At 52.2% G+C, this 21,201-nt stretch overlaps 1 protein-coding gene and 1 long non-coding RNA gene across 2 annotated transcripts in view; one reads left to right on the plus strand and one right to left on the minus strand.

Moving 5' to 3' along the window:
- The window catches only part of UMODL1 (uromodulin like 1), a 59,169-nt gene extending 56,740 nt beyond the window's left edge, over positions 1-2,429 (plus strand). The window contains exon 23 of the mRNA XM_035028854.1: positions 2,030-2,429. The gene's annotated coding sequence lies outside the window, so the exon portion shown is untranslated. The remainder of the gene's footprint in view (positions 1-2,029) is intronic.
- An 8,934-nt stretch (positions 2,430-11,363) lies between these two features.
- Positions 11,364-14,596, minus strand: LOC118026124. The gene is made up of 3 exons (XR_004683477.1): positions 14,020-14,596; positions 12,104-12,306; positions 11,364-11,998 (listed from the first exon to the last, which is right to left on the minus strand). It is a non-coding gene; the product is annotated as an uncharacterized LOC118026124 (long non-coding RNA).
- Between the last annotated feature and the right edge of the window lie 6,605 nt (positions 14,597-21,201).

The following is a 21,201-nucleotide window of genomic DNA, read 5'->3' on the forward strand; positions in this document are numbered from 1 at the left end:
TTAACTCATCCACTGTGCACGAGTTAACTCATCCACTGTGCATGAATTAACTCATCCACTGTGCATGAGTTAACTCGCCCATTGTACACAAGGTAACTCATCCACTGTACATGAGTTAACTCATCCACCATACACCTCATCCACTGTATATGAGTTAACTCATCCACTGTGCATGAGTTAACTCACCCATTGTACACAAGGTAACTCATCCACTGTACAAGAGTTAACTCATCCACTGTACACCTCATCCACTGTACATGAGTTAACTCATCCACTGTGCATGAGTTAACTCACCCATTGTACACAAGGTAACTCATCCACTGTACATGAGTTAACTCATCCACTGTACGAGTTAACTCATCCACTGTGCATGAGTTAACTCAGCCACTATGCACAAGTTAACTCATCCAGGTTCCCCACAACTGCATGAGGTTGTGTTATTACTACCTTTACAGATGGGGTCCTGGGGTGGGAAGGTGAAGGAGTGCCCTGGGAATGTAGCTAGGAGGGGACAGAACTGGGATTCGGGTCTGGGGTCCATTCTCTTAGCTGCTGGGCTACAGTGCCTTAGACTAGACATGACTGGCCGGCCCTCCTTAGACTAGTGTGGGCGTAACTGGCAGGCATTTAGGATGAGGCCCCTGGGCTCTTCCTTTCATTGGAGACCCAGAGAAATTGTATTTTAGCAATTTTCTAAGAAACCCACAGTTCTCTCGGTGGGGCACAGGCCCCCAGCGGTGCAGGGAGCAGCTGTTGTCAGAAGGAAGGACCCTCCTCAGACCCTGAAGCCCCTGGGGAGGCGGGTGCCGCTCCCGCCAGTCAGGGCTCTCTGCCACCCTGCGGGCCCAGACAGGTGGGTGACTGGCAGTGAGTTTTGGTTCAACTTTACACTCTAATTATAAATAAGACTGCCTAGCATGGTGCCTTCTAGTCTCTGGTCTGGGGCCCACAAAGTCTGAGTCATGTAACTGACCTGTTGCATCCTGTCCCCCATCAGGGGACACTGTCCTGTAGACATGCCCCATCTCAGTGTCGTCCCCAGCCAAGGCTGCCTTCCCCACATTCAGCTCTTTATTCTCTTGAGATAACAGAACTTTGAAACAACCCGGCAAAGTGTGGTCAATATGGGCCCCATCTCTGAAATGCGGAAATTGGGCCCAGAGAGCTCAAGTGAATCCTCTGCGTCACAGCACAGAGACCAGATTAGCACACTTCTCCACAAGGCCATGTCCCTTTCCGTGTGACCTCATCTTCATTAGAGAAGGTCCAGCAGCTGGTTCTGCAGACACCAGGGAGATCATGTCTCAGCCCCCCTTGCTCCCGGGCTGCCTGATAGCTCACGTACGCATTGTCGAGGTTCTTAGAACCGTTACAGTTCGGATGGGAAAGGCTCAAACAAGGGCCAGCCCTGGAGGCCAGTCACCGCCCTGCATAGAGTGACAAGGGAATTTCAGTGGATTTATTTAATACTTATAACATGAATCCCAACTACGACGCCAATGCTTGTCCCGCTAAATTTCTAAGGAAGTCTGGTATGTTGGTGCCAAGGTCATCTGGATGTCCCCCCTCCTTAAAATGAAAACATCGGAGGGAAAATTGGTCTCTCATCTTTTCATTTTCTCCTGTGGCTTCCATTTCCGAAATGAAAAGCATCTATAACTGGTTCTCAAGTTTCTGCAAAAATCTGCTCTTTGAAAAACATCAAAGCGTGCCCAGCAGGTTGGCACTTGGCGCGCCCCGTTGCCGGCAAGCCCTGTGCGTCGGCGTGTTGTCTGCACGTAGTACGAAGGCACAAAGGCCCCGCGGGTGTGGTTGTCTGGCTCAGTCACTGGACACCAGGCCACGGCCACCATGGCTCCTATTCCTCTGTGCCTTCTGGGAGCCACTGCCCTCTCACTGCCCAGTAAGTGTCACAGTCCTGTCCTTGGGGTGATGGACCCCTTCACCACCCACGCTCTGTGAGTGTTCCTGCATAAACCTCTCCTTTCCTGCATGCACACTGACCCTGGTGACCTCCTTCTCCATGCAGGTAGCTGTGCATCAACCTTGGTTCTTAATTCATCAAGCATCGACGGAAGCCTGCTCTGTCCCACATCCAGAGCTTGGATGAGTCCCAGAGGTGGTAAAAACACAACCTCTGACTGACCCAGGAGACCCATCAACTGTATAGGTCCCAGAGAAGCAATGCCCACCAGGCGGGTGAGAGGAGCTGTTGGAGAGAGCAGGGTGAGGGGGATGCCCAGAGCCCCAGACATGGGGATAGTCAAACCAAGCATGAATGCAGTTCTGCCACCATAAAGATTACCTTGACAGCTCCAGAGTTTCCAGACTCTTTACCATCCTAACTGGTCCAAGTGGCCCTTTCTCGTTTTGCTCATCACTGACCTCTGTCACCTGCCACCCACTCATCCATCTATCATCTTTCTACTCATCCATACATTCATCCACCCACCCATCCATCCATCATTCCATCCATCCATCCCTCCCTCCCTCTCTCATCTACTCTCTCATCCATTATTCCTTCCATCCATCCATCCATCATCTTTCTACTCATGCATACATTCACCCTCCCACCCACCCATCCACCCATCCATCCATCCATCCATCCATCCATCCATCCATCCATCCATCATTCCATCCATCCATCCATCGATCATCTTTCTACTCATGCATACATTCACCTACCTACCCATCCATCCATCATTCCATCCATCCATCCATCCACTCACCCACTCATCCATCCATCTTTCCATCCATCCATCCATCCATCCATCCATCTACTTACCCACCCACCCACCCATCCATCCATCTTTCCACTCATTCATCCATTCATCCAACACTTTGTCAAATATATAATATTTCACATTTGCAAAGATATTTGACAGTTCACTTGAAGTTCTTTTAACAATAGGTCAGTCATAAATATACTGCTAATGTTATTTCTAGCAGGCATATATTCTCTTGAACTTTTCTCCTGTATTACAAGCATATTGTTTTTATTTACACAACAGTGACTCAAAAGACACACTATTAATATAAAAATCCTTTTAAGTACAAATAACATTATACACACACACACTCACTATTTTATATTTTTCCAAGTGTGAGGTACTATTTACCCATTACACAATGGGAAACCAGAGAAGAAATGGGTGAGTCATTTCTATAAGGTCACAAGATGAATTAATAAGGAAGTGGGTGTAGAATCTAAGTTTTTATTTTAGAATGTTTTCCATGACACCATACTGATAGATAGTGCTTTTTACTTTATTTAAAACAAATTGAGTTGTATCTGATAGCAAATACCTGCAATTATAGGGTTTTCCTTGATGAACTTAGAGTTATAACATGGTCATAGTTTTTAATTCATGAGATTAATTTTATTGACTGTAACTAACTGCTATTAACACAGAACAGTTGGAGAATGTGCCTATTTTGAGTCAGTGGATATTCTCAGAGTCAGAAAGAATTACAATATGTAATGTGTGTGGGCTAAACTTATGGTGAGCAAGTAGAATAAATTGCATGTGACACTGAAACATGACCATGCTGGCTGTTCTTTTGGTTCCGTCCCATCCCATGCTTACCTGGCATCCACAGAGGGCAGGGTGCTGTGCTGGGCAGTCCGGGGACACCAGGAATGTGTGTCTGGCTCTTCTTCAGTGGAATCCATTTGTTCGGATAATTGTCTCAGTACCTGTCACCTGTCTTTCTTGAAAAGAGGCAATAAACGTTCAGTAAATCCGGGTTTCAAGACCCATGACTCTGTGGGTCCCACATGATTGTTCTCACTTTACAGCTGCCGAATTGGAGATGTCATGCAGCGCTCCCACAGTGGGACAGCTAGTAAGTGGGGGGAGCTGGAGTTAGACCCAAGCCTGTCGAGTTGAAGGTCCCTGCTCCTGCTGGTCCACGAACGTTCTCCCCTTGCTCATCTAATTGTTGCAACAACCCTACGAGGTAGAAGTCACTGATCCCATTTTACAGATAGGCAAACTGAGGCTAAAATTTTAGGTCACCGCTCTAAGCAGCTCACAGTGGAAACCCAGATCTTGTCCCTCCTAGTTCAGGCTCTTCCCGCTACTCCAGAGAAGACCTGGTTGGTTCACTGGTGAGCCTTCCAGGACCTTGGAACCCAGAGTTCCTCTGAGCTATGGAGAGACTACCCAGGAGCTCAGCGAGGTGGGCTCCGATTGGCTGAGGTTCTGGACCCTTCGCAGTTCTCACATTCGGACACCACTGGCACCCCAAGTCCTTCCGGGCCCAGGATTTCGGGCTGATTCCCTCTGTGCTGGAGGGTCCGGTGGGCGTCGCTGAGAGTCCTCCGCGCTTCCTGCGCCGCCTCTACCCGGCCTGCACTGCCCCATATCTGCCACTAGATGGCGCTGCAGAACAGGGCGGGAGGTCCCTCTGTTTCCTCCGCAACCTCTTGCTCCTTTTTTTTGCTCCGTTTGAGCCTTTTACCTGCAAACAACCCCGATCTGGAATCTGGAATCGCTCCGCAGAGCTTTGGGGTCCTAGGACACGAGTCTGCTGCGGTGGGGCCCGGGGGTCCTGGAAGCAGCTGGGGAAATGACGCCGGGCTTCCAGGCTGTGAGAGCAGCGAGTGACTTCCATGCGCTGACCTTGCGTCTGCGTGGGCGAGCCCCGGGTGGACCCTGCTCTCCCACCAGGAAGCCCAGGGGAGGGAGACGCCTCCTCACCCCCCTCTCCGTGTCTGGGCGGGAGGGAAGGGCAGCCACACCAGCAGACAGTCTCCACGTGCAGCAGAAAGCCCTGGGGATGAGCCCGCGGTGGGCGTTCCCCACATGGGGACTCCCCAGGGGGACCGCGGCGCCCGCTTGCAGCAGGTCTCGGGGCTCCAGCAGAGCTGAGATCGGGCGGCTGGAGGACAGCGTTTGCGCCACAGAGGAGAAGCGTTTCTGGCCTGAATATCGCTTGGGCATCTTGCTGGGTCTACATGCCTGGGGGGTTATGGTCAGGCAGGACCGGGGGCATGTCCCGCCTGGAGGGCAGTCAGGGTGGTCCCAGGCTGGCCCCACGACTCAGGACGCTGAGTCTCGGCTGGGTGGGGAAGGGTCCTTTCCAACACCAGGGACTGGAGATTCTCGCTTTTGCAGACCCTGGACACCAAAGTGATTCTGATGGAGAGAAATTAATGGTAAGGACTTAGCTGGGAGTTCCTGAGAGTTTGCACCCCGCAAGTTGGCACGGAATTGTGGGAGTCAGGGTGGCGTTCAGGTTACGGACACTGGCTCTCCCGCATGGGGCATGCCCCCTAGTTCCTCTGAGCCTCAGTTTCTTCACCTGTGAAGTGGGGAGGGTGCTCGCATTGGTCAGGCAGCTTTGGGCTACAAAGTAGTGGAAACATCAACTCCAACAGGCTTTAATGATAAAGACCATTCATGACCTCTTGCAAATTAAAAGTCTATGGCAGGGTGGGCTTCAGGTGAGGCTCGCTCTTGCAGCTCTCAAGGACAGAGGTTTGGTCCATGTTTTTTGCTTTCCTTCCATGGTCTCAGCTTCAACCAAGAGTTCCCTCTGCTCCTTCACTCCTGTGTGGCCAAACAAAGACAGTGTCTCCCCCAACCATTGATCGGAGGAATTATGTCTTGGTTGAAACATCCCGGGGGGCACATCAAGGGGGCAGGCATCCTGCTGGTCAGTTTCAGCCAGCCAGAGGTCCCCGGAAACCACAGCACACGGGAGAGAGACAGGCTCCACGTCTTGATCTGCACCGCCAGGCAAAAGGCAGAGAGCTTGAGGTGATTCTGAATGAAGTTGTAAGGCTCTTGGCCTCTCAGCCTCACTGTGGGGCTGGCCTGTCTCCAGGCTCTGTGGACTCCATCTCCCAGGCGGGTTCTGGGGATGAGGGGAGAATAACATGGTCTTGTCAAGTGATTTGTCGAGACTGCTCTTAGTGGGCAAACGATGCCTTCTTATTGGATCGTTCACACAGGAAGGGCTCCCATTTCCTCCTGGAAGCCCTCCCAGGGATGAAGGCAGCCTGACAGTGCTTGAGGGGGCTCTGGGCGATGCTGACCCCTTCGGAACGTTCACCGAGAGGCCCTGATGACCGGGGGTGGACACACATGGCCCATTTCTTGCTACTACTAACTTGAGGGGCCAATGTTGGCACCCTGAAACTGTAGGGAGAGAACAGAGACCTCAAGATATTAGTGACCTGCCCCCAGTCAAGCAGTAGGTGCTGGAGCTGGGCCAGATTTCCCAGGGGGTGGACCGCAAAACATGAGTGCCACAGGTGCTCCTGGGCGCTCCGAAGGGGGGAGGGGGCTTTATGTCCCAGTAGATGAGAGGCAGCCTGGCTACCCACGGCCATGCTGGTGGTTTGTGGCAGGACCTCTTAGCTGCTTGAGTATATGGTGGCCAGGGTCTCCATCCAGCCGTGGCCACGCCGTGACCTTGACCTTCATTCTCCGTCTTGACCACCCAGGGCAGCAGAGGAGAATATTTAAGATGACACAGGGGTGAGCACGATGCCTGGCCCCCCAGGTGGGGTGGATAAACATCAGCCCCACACCTGCCCTTGCTCCAGAGCCCTCCTCCCTCAGGTGGACCTGGGCAGATTGGGGGGCTCACCACCCGCCATGACCTACGGGGGCTGGGACTGTGGGGCAGAACCCTCAAAACAATAATCCCTGGTCTCCCTCTGAGCAGCTGTTGGGGGCCAGGCATCGTGCTCGATGAGACATCATCTTCCGGGGCCCCCCATCTCCTGGTCAGGGAGGTGGGTGGCCCGGGGAGGAAGCCAGCCGTGGAGCCCTGGTGGAAGGTAAAGGGGGCACCTCGCTGCTCACACCATGCAGGAAGGGGCAACGCCATGGCCAGTGTGGCTTCACCCCTCCGTGGACTGGCTGGCTCGCCCTCTCTCTGGGGAAGAATTGGCTCGCCCAACACCCATGAGCGAGAAGGCCTTCCTCGAAGCCGTCAGCTCTTTGCCCGAGGCAGCCCTCCTTCATGAGCCTCCCCCACTTGACCAGGCCACAGTGACCTGCTGGCCCCCAGTAAGGTCCGCCTGCCCACAGCCCATGCTGACACTAACATAAGCTGGCCTCTCCGGGTGCCTGGCTGCTCAGGACAGGAAGGCAGACCCACCAGCACGCTTTCTCCTTCCCAGCAAGGCTGGTGTGATTCTTCACCCGCTCAAGGGCAGACAGGACCCACACCCTGCAGGAGCCTCCTCAGCAGCCTGTCCATTCATAGAGGCTGTTGACCAACAAGCTGGTCCTTCTGTGCCCTCCTCAGGGCAGCAGGACCACGACTCTCTCTGGGCAGCCCCAGGGTCTGAGGTGACCCAGCTTTTTAGGTTCACACAGAGCTCCCCCCTCCCACCCCACACCCAGAAGGAGGCCACACCGCAAGCTACAGGGCCTCTCCCCTGAGCACCTCCCTCACCTGCAGCCAGGGGGACAGGAACAGCATGGAGGCCGGGGCGGAGGGGGGAGGAGGTGCCTAGGGATCAAGGTCGCTGTCCTGGGGCGTGTCCACTGTCCTGCCCTGGTTCTGGCTTCTTGGTCCTCAGCTCCCAGGGCTTCCCAGCTCTGCGCCCGCCTGCTGCTGACCAGTGCCCGTCAGGGGGCCACTCTGCACGGGGAAGGGAGGGTCGGGGAGATGGGACCCAGTCTGCATTCCCCTCTGCACCCATCCCAGCCCTGTTGTGGGAATGATGAAAGACAAATCCCTTTCTCCCATAAAGGGCAGGAATCATCTTTTTTTTTTTTTTTTTAAGATTTTATTTATTTGACAAAGAGAGAGAGACACAGCGAGAGAGGGAACACAAGCAGGGGGAGTGGGAGAGGGAGAAGCAGGCTTCCCGCCGAGCAGGGAGCCCGATGCGGGGCTTGATCCCAGGACCCTGGGATCATGACCTGGGCCGAAGGCAGAGGCTTAACGACTGAGCCACCCAGGCACCCCGAGGGCAGGAATCATTTTAATCCTGTTTCAACAGAGGCTCCAGTCAGGGACATTTTTGGGGGAAGAAGGATGTGCCCGGGCTCCCCAAGACCATCTTTAGGTTCAGTGATCTTCTAGAAAGACAGGACACAGAGGTTTAGTTTATCCTAACAAAAGGATGCAGATGGAAATCAGCAAAGGAGATGTGCAGGGAGGAGTCCTGGAGAGCAGAGCTGGAGGATCACCCCAAACCCAGGCAGAGCTGGACCATGGTTGTGGGTGGGGGGCTTGGCCGGGGGCTCCATGCCCCAGCCGTGGAAAACCACCAGCACTGGCCGGTGGGGTCGGGGAGAGCTTCCCTCGGTCATTCTGGCTGCCTTGTATTTTACACATCTCCAAGTGTTTATAAATACTCTCTTTAGAGTAGCAGAAGTTGCCATCGGCTCAGCAAAATAAACATGTCGGTAACCATGGTGATCTGAGTATTTCAGTCCTGGACAGAAAGGACTTCAGGCGGACGTGGGGTTTAATCCGTTTATCTAGGGGTTTGATTCAAGGCAGCACTGACCTGATTGAAAAACTTAGGTTTCTGGGGACCAGTATTTCTCATCTTCCTCTCTGTCCCCATATCGCAGCCTTGGAGCTCGTCGGAGCTGCTGGAGCCCAAGTCCAGCTCCTAAGGCCCCATGCGGCGCCCTGGGCTTGCGGGCTTTCGCCACACCTGGGGTGCGGGGCCAGGGTCCTGCGAACCGAGCTCCGGGCTCCCTGCCCCCTGGCCCAGACCCACCAAAGGTTGGGTTTCTTTCTCACCAAGCTGGTGCCAAGAAGCCCAAGTATTGCAAAGTTCATCAGCGAACTCCAATCTTATTTCTGTGGATTTTGTGATTAAAGGACGGGTGGGGTGGTGGACACAACCACAAATCCCCAAGGAACTAAAAGTGAGACAAAACATACTTAGCTTGCAGAATTTTCAGTGGAAAATTACCCCCAAATCACCAGTAGTGCACATCTCAAGTCTGGAGCTGTGTTTACAGCCACCTGTCGAAGTTCTGAATAGATCCCGCCCCTGCGGCATCCTCGTGAGTTTGGGTAAGAGATCCCTGCACAGCAGTGCGCCCGTGGGGCCATTCTGAGTGTCGGGCCATATCTATACTCAGACGCCAGGAAAAAGGATGCAAGTTTGAGTCTTCTACACCTTATAATGGGAGACAGGCGGAGAGTGCAGAGAAGCCATGGGACAGACAGTGGGACAGACCCTCCCATCCCCCAGGTGTCCAGAGACCTCGATCCTCGATCGCTGGAGGAGAGGCGGCCGAGGCACGGCCAGTGGCTGGTCCCAGGCTTCCGGTCCCTGCATGCGCACGTTGTTGCTGGGGCTCAGCGGTGGTTGGTAGCATTAGAAGTGTTTTATGAAAACCATGTCAGAATATTTAGAAAATCCAGGAAAGACCCTATAGCTTCCTTCCTGTGGCTCTTCCCTCCTCATTTACTGGAGTCCAGAAGGTTCTGTGGCCTCTAATGAACAGGTGAGGCAGAGACAAGAGGCTGGGTGTCTGCAGGCTGGACACATTGGGGGTGAGCCCGAGAGGGCCAGGCTGCTGGATGCTCTTACTGTTCAGCGACCTTTGCTCGTCACTGGGGGCTGGGACGAGGTCAGGCCTGAGGGAGAAGGGCCTGGAGGAAAGTCCCAGGGCACTGGTGTGCCCTTCCACGGTGAAGCATGCTCACAGGCACCGTGGAGACTGTGAACTTGAACCTCAGTGCCCAGCAGGGAGCTCGGCTGCACGGCAGGCCCTAGGTGAGCAGGTGGGAGGAAGACTTTGCTGGGGCTGGAGTCTGGGGGAGGCACGCAGGCTGCAGCTGAGCCGGGCCCCTTTCTTTCATGCCTGTTGTTACAAGCTTCATCTTGCCCTCCCTCCTACGATAGGCCGGGCCCTGCCGCCGACAAGCCCTCTGCTTAACCAGACCTTCCCTGCCCGTCTGACCCAGGAGCCTGCGAGCCCCTGGCCTCCCTCCCTCCACAGCCCACGTGCATGCAGGGCCAAACGGCAGTTTCAGGTCTCCCCTACTGCCCGTAATTCTGATCCCATGACAGGTATCACCACCTTCTCCGTGGTGGAGCGATAAGGAGGCCGTCTCTTCTTTCTGGCACCAGCTTCTGTACCCTCCGCAGGGCTGAAGGAATGAGCAGCCTCGGGTGTCCCTGTGATTCTGGAGGACTTGGACACTGTGCGTGGGGTTCCCGTGAGTGCACCTCCAGCCCTGTCCTCGATGTCACACCATCCGCCACTCAGGCGGTGCTGCCCGGTCCTCGGCCACCAGGCCCTGACTTCCCGTGGGAGCCAGGCAGGTGGTCTCTGCACTAGAGCTTCACCCCCTCCCTGGGCCTCACCCTCCCCCGGGCCCAGTGCTCAGCCCCTCACTCCCGAGGTCTCGGGTTTGTCTTCCCCTCGCCTCGTGGGCCCGATCTGGGGATGCTGAGGGGACAGGGAGAGGATCAGCTGGAAATACCAGGCCAGGGTGGGAGGAGGACGGCTGGGGGCCCTGGCAGAAAGATGAGCCTGGCACCCCAATGGCACCCCCTTCTGTCCCCAGGCAACAAGTCCATCGTGTGGATTTTTCCAGACTTCGAGGCCAACACCCTTGAATCTGAAAGGGCTCGGGGACCTCTGGCTGGTCCGAGATGAGACAGTGGGGGACAAAGTCTGCTGAGACCTGGGGTGTCGGGGGGTACCTCTGTGACAGGAAGCAGTCCTGGTCTCTGACCTGTACCCCTCCTTCTCTCAGCAGCTGCTTTGGTAAAAATGCCGTCTGCTTGTCCATGTCCCGGCCCCTGACGGCCCCTGCCCGCCTCCCTGCACCTGCTCTCAGGTGGGGCACAGCGGGCTGGAGGCAAGCGGTCGGCTGGAAACCTGAGCCACGCGCTCGGAAGACGGGGGGCAGGCGCCCGCTCCCCCAGCCCAGCTGTGCCCGAGAAAAGAGGCGTTTTCTGCTTTGCTGATCTGCCTGAAGGACACAACGCCCAGAGATGGCTCTCTCCCAAGTCAGTAAAGGACAAAGGCAAACACAAACGGCACCGGTCTTGCTGGCCCGGGGCCACGCTGCGGTTGGAATTCGGCATATTCTGCAGCTGCGTCTGTTGGGAAACAATGCACAGCAGCCCTTGTCCTGAGGGCAGGGTTCACTTTCAACCACGGCTGTTTCTGGGAAAAGAGAACCCAGTCCTCCCGCAGAAGCGGGCTTCATAAGGACTCAACCCTCCTCTGCTTCCCGTTGCTGCCACGGCCAAAGGTGATCCGTGCAGGGCAGCGCTGCTTTAAGCCCTTCGGTTCATGATCCTGATTAATCCTCATAAGGACCTGATAAGATCAATACTGCAGCCCTCCTTCCTCTTGAGTGAAGTTCAGCGACTGCCCAGGGCCCCCCTTGGCCGGTCCCCGCCACGGCCGGTCACAGTGGTCCAAGAAGGGGGCGGGGAGAACCACGGCAGCTGTATGCACTAGGCTCCCGTGGTAGCTGTAACAAGTTTCCACAAACTTTGTGGTCTAAAACAACACAAATGTATCACCTTATGCTTCTGGAGGCTGGAAGTCTGACACAAGCCTCACTGGGCTGAATGGAGGCGTCTGCAGGGCAGGCTCCTCCGGGAGGCTCTGGGGGGAGACGTCCAGCTTCCAGAGGCCACCCCCTTCCTGGCTCGTGGCCCTTCCTCCACTTCAAAGTAGATCGGCGGGGCCACCTCTGTGCCCCCATCACTCTGAGCTTCTCTCCTGCCTCCCTCTGCCATACTGAAGGATCCTCATGACTCCTTTGGGCCCCCCTGGGCAATCCAGAATAATCTCCCTATTTTGAGGCCAGCTGATTGACAGCTTCAGTTCCATCTGTTACCTTAATCCTTTTGTGGTATAAGATAGTACACTCGCTCAGGGGGTCCGTTCAGCTGGGGGTGGCGCGTTCACATCCGCGCCCTCCATGGCCCCCTTTCCCACGTACCTTGGACTGGCCGTCCCTGCCTCTGATCTCCACCTCTCCCTGCAGAGTGGGCTGGTGCTGGCTCATACTGGCTCTGGGAGCCCAGGGTTACCTGGTATTGATAAATCCTATCAGTGTACAATTTAATAAGAAAACAAACGTAACAAATGCTCCAAACTCATCACTTTGTAATTGCTTTATTACAAGTTCCTGTCACCTGCGTTCTGTGGTTATTGGTGTCTGTTGGACCCGAATGGCAGAAATTCTGACACTTTCCCCGCCGCGCGTCTTGTCCCAGCTCTGTGTTCAGCGATGTCATGGGGGCAGCTTGTGATTAGCCACGACTGGACAGTGAGCAGAGCGGACACGAGGAAACACTACCAATCAGGGCTGGACTGACACTTTTGTAGATTATCTAGACTTAAGAAAGTGATGGAGAAATTATTAATAACGCAGATGAACTGTTTGTAACGGTTGCATGGGGAAAAGCACAAAAGACCGTCAAATCATAATTGAACCGCGACCGTAAGTTGGCTACCAATACAATTTGGCAAAAGGATCCAAAGTGCTCTGTGTACATTCATTGGCTCTATGGAATTTGCAGTAAAAAGTACCGTCTATTTTATTATTGTTTGCAAATTGCGTGCTACCCTCCCTTTGCACCAGCAGAATGGAGAGTACGCGGACCCACGCATGTACGCATGAACTACCTTTTGCAGAGGGCTGGTTGTGAAACCCTCACCAGCACACTGCTGCCCCCTCCCCTGGCCTCTCCTCCCAGCACCTGTGTGCTGTGGGCTCACCCTCTGAACCACTCACACTTCCCAGAAGCTTCCCTGCTGGTACGCATGCTGTTTGCTCAGTGTGGTGTGACCCACCCCACCCCACCCGTCCATTGCTAGGCGGCTCCTGCTTGGCCCTAGGGCATAGCCCAGGAGCCACCTTCCTCAGGAGGCTGTCCTGGCCCCGGGGGGTTGAGTGTTCTCATTGCTAGGCACGGAGCCTAGCACAAGCCCTCCATGGCAGGTGCTCGAGAGATGTCACTCCATGGAAGGGTAGAACGCTCCTGTAAGGAGTTGGAATAATTCCTGACTCAGGCAGGATATCCTGTCTCCCAGGACAGAAGGAAACAGGAAACTGATGTAGATGCAGTTTGAAGGAGCCAGGGCTCCCAGCAGGTGGGTCTTCTGGGTACATGGCTGGGGATGTCTGGAGGAAGGACCCCTGCCGCCTCCTTCAAAGCCTGCCATCCCTCACAAAGGGTTTCCTTATGCAGATCCGCAGGGGAGCCCAGGACTTAGGGCAGATTAGCTGCCTCCCCAGGGGGAGTCCTGGGAACTGAGATCCTGCGCAGGTGTGCTGGAGGAGAAACAGGAATGGGGGTGAGGCAGTGCATAGGGAAGCAGCTCCCAGGGGAGTCCCCCCTCCCCCCTCCCGGCACAGTCAGCCCAGATGTGGAGGCAGTCGGAGTGGGCCCCCCTCCTCCACCCTCACCAGGGCTCCGTGGCAAAGGGTGGGCGGTGCTCACAGGAGACAATGCAGCCTCATCCCATGTCATGCTGTCACACTGCTCCCCGTGGCTGGGACAGGGGGCTCGGGGTGGAGGGGAGGCCAGATGCCATCCGGAAGGGATGCCAAGTCGGGTAAATAAGGGCAGCGGTGGTGGCACCCTGCTAGTCCCTGAGGGTGGAAGGGCCAGGCTCTTCCCGCACACGCAAGTCCGTGAGGGCGGCACTCGGGATCACCCCATTTTACAGAGGGCACACCGAGCCTTGCCCTTGGTGAACGTCAGCACCAGGACAGCCTCTTGGGGCCAAGCCCTGAGACCACCACACAATACTTGCTGAGTGTGGCCTTAAAATACTCTCGGTGCCCGGCCTGGGGCTGCAGACCTCGCACAGGAAGCCTGCCCGGCCCTCTGTCCTCACCGCTAGGGGCTCCTCGCCTGTCCCTGCCGGACCCCAGGTGGAGTCAGCGGAAACCACCAGGAACGCGCAGGAAAACTTACTGGCCTCGGGCGGGGAGGAGGGAGCGGGAGGGAGGCGCGGCCCAGCCATAGAAGGAGCGGGTGCTCCCGGGCAGGGCCACCGAGCGGCCTCAGCCCCCGCGCTGTCCCCCGGCTGCAGGACTCACCTGCATTCCTTCAGAGTCTGCTGGGTGTGGCCGGGTTGCTGTGGCCACCGGGAGCCACCTTCTCCTACAAGCTGCAGAAATTCAGGACAATACGCCAGGGGCAGGAAGGCTTCTCGGAGCCGCTCCAGCTGGGAACATCGCCAGATTTTTCAGTGACCTTGCAATCACAGAGGTGCTTCCAGCCAGAGGAGCGGTGGGCTTCGAGGTGGGCAACAAGGCTCGGGCAAAGGCCACCTGGGCTGTTGGTTTATCCTGCCCCCACTGGACACACACACACACACACACACACACACACACACGGACCCACGGGGCACACACAGCGCCCCCAGTGGCCACGATGGGGAGGCGCTGCCCCCTCCCTGCTCAGACTTCCAAACATGACCCCTTCGAATTTTTTGAGTACTTGCTGCTATAATACGCTCCCTCCAACAGTCTCTTGAGGAAGGCTCTGTTCTTCCCCGTTCATGTTCTGGAGGAGACCCCTGCGAGGAGGGGTCGGGTAAGGAGGGGTGGAGGTGAGGGGGTGCGGGGAGGAGGAGAGGGTTGGGGCTGCAGTGGGATGCAGGCGGGCCTGAGCTCGGGGAGCGGGTGCAGGTGGGCTCGGAGTGAGTGGGTGGTGAGGACAGAGGGCAAAGAGGGCCTTGTTCCTAGGGAGTCCGGCAGTGGAAGGAAGGCCAGACCCGCGGCTAGAGACACTGCTGGTTTAAAGGAGGGTTCTGTTCGAGTTTGGATCCAGGGGCAGGTTTGGTGGGGAGGGAGGGAGCAGATGCTGGAGAAATGGGGTGAGGGGGCAGTCCCTGGGTGAATGGTGTCGGCAGGGTGGGGACACTGCCAGCTCCTAAATGCAGGGGAGACCAGAAACATGTGGGTTCAGCAGGGAGAGTGTGGCGCCACGTGGAGGAGTAGAAAGTGGGTGGCTTGCTTCCTGGTGCAGCAGGAGGTGACGCCATGAGCTCAGAGCAAGGGCCTGGGTAGTGTGATGAGCAGTTAAAGATGGGGGCCTGATGACTTCCTGCCATCTTTTTTTTTTTTTTAAAGATTTTATTTATTTATTTGAGAGAGAGAATAAGAGAGAGAAAGCACATGAGAGGGGGGAGGTTCAGAGGGAGAAGCAGGCTCCCCGCCGAGCAGGGAGCCCGATGCGGGACTCGATCCCGGGACTCCAGGATCATGACCTGAGCCAAAGGCAGTCGCTTAACCAACTGAGCCACCCAGGTGCCCGACTTTCTGCCATCTTAAACATGTTTTATTTTGAGATCATTGTAGGTTCACGAGCGGTTGTGAGAAACCATTCAGAGAGATCTGAACTCTCTCGGCCCCACCATCTTGCCCCTTGCATGACTCCGGTGCTCTGCCATGTTTGTTGGTACCTGGGCTCTCCCAGCCCCTCTCCTGCCCTCCCTCTCCCCCTGGTGGCCATGTTCCTGATGTTCTTGTCCTTGGCTTCTAAAGCCGTCTTTTACCTATCGAGAAGACCTAGCTGCCCACCTGCAGACTCACCTGGGAGGACTCCTGATGACCAGTCCTAATGTTTGGGCCTCAGGGACTAGCGAGGAGGTAGCCATCAGCCAGGTTAGTCAGGTGTCTGGATCTGGATGGGAAGGCAGGTTAGGGGGACTTACAAAGTGGTGGAACAGCCAAGAACAAAGTTAAAAAGGGCAGTTTCCAAGCAGCTCTGGGGGGGCGGGGTCCAGGTAACTGCCCCTGGGCGGAGTTGCCCTCACCCCAACATCACCCTGATCAGGGTCCCGGGTGAGAAAGTTCCATTGACCAGGCTTGTGTCCAAGCCCCACCCGTGGCCAAGGGGGAAGAGCTCCTTGGTTGATGGTCCCCTAAGCCTGCACGCGGTGGCCAGTGGCCGAGAGCAGGCTTCTAAAGTCAGGGAGCTGCGACCAGAGGAAGGGGGGAGAGACAGGCTAATTTGACTCCGCAGACCTTAGTTCAGTGTTGTGCAAACTTATAGGTGGAAATGGAGGCCACACATTCCAGTGATATTCACATGACAACCCTGGGGGGAAGAGCGAGTGGACACACGTGTGTTTGAGAATGCCTGGGGTGGACCCCATCTGATGCTGTGTCGACAAACTCAGAGTGTTGAAAACGTGTGACTCTAAGAACAAACAGAGCTGCAGTTCTCCGGGATTCTACTTAAAAGCAAACCGACATTTAGTCTGTGTCTTGCTGTGGGGAAACCGAGTCACGACCAGTACGAAGCTTCCCTGTGAGATTCTACTTAAACTATGATGGTTTATTTTCTATAACTCGTAGCCTGGAGACTATGGTGTTCGTTTTACTTATTTGTGCTGAGACATCGTATTTCCTCACATCTCCTTCATTATGGGAAATTGGACTTACTCATTGACCTCATTATATTTAACACACAGAGTCTCTTGTTTTAATAACCCAAGCTGCGACATAAAACAATGGTTTTAGATTTTCTCTTAATAGGGATAATCTCTGGTTTTGCTCTTACATAGAAAACAATGCAATGGAAATGTAACTGGCAATTAGAGCTGGTACCCTTTTAAGATGCACTGCACGACTTCCCGTTTAAAGAAGGTGGTCTAAGTCAGCACTCCCCTCTGCCTCGAGGAAGATGCGCAAAGAACTAGTGCAATAAGGACGGAAGCATGAACTCTCCCTCTGATGAGCAGAGGCCACACATGAGACCGCAAGCCGGGAGGCAGGTGGAAGGCACCCGGAAAGCAAGGCGTACTTGGGGTGGAGAGATGATCCCACAGTGGCCAGTTTTAAAAAAGGCACCAAAAGAGTGTACGGCCAAGGGAGGGTGTCTGGAATGGACAGGGCAGGCGAGGCCAGTGAGCAGGCAGGGGGAGCTCCCCCAAGCTGGAGTTGGTTCTGGGGAGCAGAGCACGTGGGGCTGGATGAGGAGTTACCTGGAAGCCATGTGTGGATACGGCACCATGTTACAAAAAGAAAGAGTGTAACCTACAGAAATCCGAGGGAACTAAGGTCAAGCACATGTCAGGTTATATACGTAAACTGGACAAACCTAACACCTAAACCCCCCAGGTCTGCACCCTGTCTAGAAGGCACTCTTAATCCTGTGGGGCTGAGGAAAGTTGAAAACCCAAAGGACGGGGAAAGCATGTAGTTAATGTAGGGCGAGGCAGAGTTTAGGAGCAAGGCCAAGAAGGGCTCTTTAGAATAATAAAGAATGCCATTTATAACAACGCATCCCAGCTCTGAATACTTAAGTACCCAAAATGTTTCAACACCTAAAGAGCAAAAGTTATAGGAAAGGGGATGGTGGGTATCCAGGATCACAGTATTAACAGGAGGCATTTAAGAAAATAACTGTTACGGTTTACTTGTTAACTTTGTTGGTATTTCCCCCAGTATTTTACTATGAAAAAGTTTCAAATCAGTTGACCCTTGAACAACGCAAAGGTTGGGGCCACCAAACCCTGCCCGGCCAAAAATCCATGTATAGATCCCCCAAAACTTAACTACCAAGAGCCTACTGTTGGCTACAAGCCTTCCTGATAACCTAAACAGTCAATTAACGCCTATGTCGTATGTTATACGTACTGTATACTGTATTCTCTCGGTACAGTAAGCTACAGGAAAGAAACTATTATTAAGAAAGTCATAACAAAGAGAAAATACATTTACAGTACAGTACTGTATTTAAAAGAAATCTGCGTCTAAGTGGACCTGCGCAGTTCACACCCACGTGCCTCAAGGGTCGAAGGGACAGAGGAAGGTTGAAAGAACAGTACAGCGAACACTCCTAGAACCACCCACCACATCGGAGGACAGCCAGCGAGAGTGTGCGGGCTCAGCTCACTCACTGCCTGCTTTTCATGTCTTTCAATGGTTGGAAAACAATCAAAAGAAGAGAAATATCGGGTGACCCATGAAGACGATGTGAAATTCAAATTTCAGCATCCATAAATACAGACCCACTGCATTTATCTTACATGTGGTCTAGGCTGGTTTCTTGCACCAATGGACAAGATAAGTGGATGGATAGAGACCGTGTGGTCCATAAAGTCTAAAATATTTACTATCTGGCCCTTTACAGGAAAACTTTAACCAACCCCTGTCCTAGATTCTAAAATTAACATTTTTCTATAATGGCTTTATCACACATCTGCCCATCCCTCTAGTTGTGCATAAATCCAGACTGCTTTTGGATGCACTTTCGAAGTTGTAGACATGAGCGCATTTCACTCTTTCAAGGCTCCAGCATGCGTATCATTAATTAGGGTTCATTATTAGTGGGTTTTTCTAAAATTTACCAATGGCACAGTGCATACAATTTAAGTCTAATCCAAACCTGTATCAAGACAGAGAAAGTTCCCACGACCTTTCCCAGGCCCTATGACCCCACTGGGACGCCCACAGTTCTGACTTTGGGTCACTATCGGTTAGTTCTGCCAGTTCGAGACTTCCATAGAACGGACTTGCACGCTACGTACTCTTGCGTGTGAGGGCGCATTCACGCTGCGTAAAATATTGAGAATCACACCGTCTTGTGTCACGGTAGCTCTGGCCTTTCTACCGAAGGGTAGTATTCCACGGTTATTCTCCTGATGATATTCTCCCAAGCCTATTCCAGTGTTTGGCTGGTGTGGAGAAAGCAGCTGTTTCTTGTACAATCCTTCTGATGCTCTTACTTCTCTTGGGTAAGTTCAGTTTTATAAGACACTGCCAGACATTTCTCCAAAGTGGCTGCCCCATTCCCTCCCAGTGTATGAGATTCCAGTTCTCCCATGTCTTGACCAACAATTGGCGTTGCCATTCTTTTTCACTTTAGCCACTCTGGTGGGTATGCAATGATATCGTGTGATTTATTTGGGGTTTCCTGATTACTAATGATGTTGAACATTTTTTATGTGTGTGCCCTTTAGACATTTACCTGTGTTCCTTTGTCAAGTAAAAAATTAGATGGATTTTTGCCATGTAAATATTTGTGCATCAACATTTATTTGCTCACAGATGAACATTATAAGACTAAAGATTCAGTATTGTGGATATTTTTTTGACCCTGGCACAATCAGCTACAAATAAATAGCTCTTTAAAAATTTAACTTTGGGACGTCTGGGTGGCTCAGTCGGTTGAGTGTCCGACTCTTGGTTTCGGCTCAGGTCATGATCTCAGGGTCATGAGATCCAGCTCTCCTTCGGGCTCAGAGCTCAGCATGGAGTCTGCTTGAGATTCTCTCCCTCTCTCTCTCCCACCCCCTCTGCCCCTCCCCCTGCTCGCACGCACTCTCTCTCTCTCTCAAATAAATAAATAAGATCTTTAAAAATTTTTAACTTTATTGAGGTATAATTTACATAGTCAACAATGCATCCATTTTAAGTGTATATCCAATGAATATGATGTGAGGTAAGGTTTGAGGCTCATTTTTCCCATCGTATGGGCATCCTGTTGTTCTAGCACCACTTGCTGGAAAGACTATCCTATCCCCCATTGAATTACCTTTGTTGGGATCTTTGTGGGAAACTGACTGAATATGTGAGGGTATTGCCAGATGCTCCATTCTGTTTCATGAACCTATGTATCTGTCTTGACACCAAACTACAAGATCTGGATCACAGTGGCTTTCTAGTAAATCTTAAAATCAAGTATCGTAAGTCCTCTAATTTCATTCATTTTCAAGAAAATCTGGCTTTGCTCAGTCCTTTGCATTGCCTTATGAAGTTTTACAATCAGCTTGTCAATTTCTACAAAAAAAGATCACCAGTATTTGGGGGAAGAATTTCTGTGGGATCAACATGATTTCTTCCTAAAGTGTTTAGTAGACTTCTCCAATGAAGCCATCTGGGATCAGTTTTCTTTGAGGAACGTTTGTGTTGTTGTTGTTGTTGTTTTTGAGATTTTACTTATTTATTTTGGGGGGAGGGGCAGAGGAAGAGGGAGAGAATCTCAAGAAGACTCCCCGCCGAGTGCAGACGCCTGAACACAGGGCTCAATCTCATGACCCTGAGATCATGACCTGAACCGAAATCAAGAGCCAGATGCTTAACAGACTGAACCACCCAGATGCCCCCTTTGAGGCATATTTTTAACTACAAATTCAATTTCTTTGATATAGGGATATTCAGGTTATTATTTGTTCTTGAGTGAGCTTTGATAAAATTTGCATTTTTTAAGATAGTTGTTCGTTTCAAGTAACTTGTCATATGTATTGGCATAAGTTGCTCCTAATATTCCTTTGTTATTTTTCTAATTCTTATAGTATCTATAGTCATGTCCTCTTTATAATTTCTGATATTGATTTATGTCTTTCATTTTTTTAAATTTCTGATTTTTCTGGCTAGAGATTCATCAAATACTTCAATCTTGTCAAAGAACTTAGTTTCACTTTCATTGAATTTTCTGTTCTTTTTCTATTTTCCAGTTCATTGATTTCCACCTATTATTTCCTTCCACCTTAATCTGTATTTGATTCACTGTTATCGTTCTAGTTTCTGAACTTGCAAAATGAGATTGCTGATTTGAGGGCTTTATTCTTTTCTTAGGCACCTAAGTATCAAAAGCTATACATATCCTTTTAAGCACTACTATAGAGACATCCCGCAAATTCTGATATGTTGTGATTTCATTTTCATTCATATTTTCTCATTTCTTTTGTGATTTCTTCTTCAGCTGTTGGGTTATCTAAAAGTGTGCTATTTAATTTCCAAACATTTAGGAGATGTTCCCCATACTTGTCTGTTAACTGAATTCTAGTTTAATTCTTTTATGCTCAAAGAACAGATATTACATAATTTGAACCAGTTTACGTTTATTACCACTTGGTTTATGACCTGGCACATGGTCTGCCTCGGTGAATATCCTGCCTGTACTTGGCAAGAATGTATTTGGCAGCTGTCAGGTGGTATCCACAACTGTAAATCAGGCAAGTTAGCTGATACAGCATTCCTGAGTAAAGGTGGTACTGTTACTAACTTTACTGAGAGAGGAACACTGAAATCTCCAACTGAAATTGTTGATTTGTCTGTTTCTCCTTTTAGGTCTGTCAGCTTTTCCTTTATGCATTTTTGAAGCTCGGTAATTAGATGTGTACACAGTTAGGACTGTTATATCCTCATGATGAACTTATTCACTTATAATTCTGAAATCTTCCTCTTCATCCCTGGTGATATTCCTTGTTCTGAAGTCTACTTGGTCTGATACTCACAGCACACTAGTCTAGCAACTCCCGT

Source organism: Mirounga leonina, unplaced genomic scaffold (assembly GCF_011800145.1).
Source record: "Mirounga leonina isolate KUSES-001 unplaced genomic scaffold, KU_Mleo_1.0 Mir_205, whole genome shotgun sequence".
In the NCBI taxonomy this organism is placed as follows: Eukaryota; Metazoa; Chordata; class Mammalia; order Carnivora; family Phocidae; genus Mirounga; species Mirounga leonina.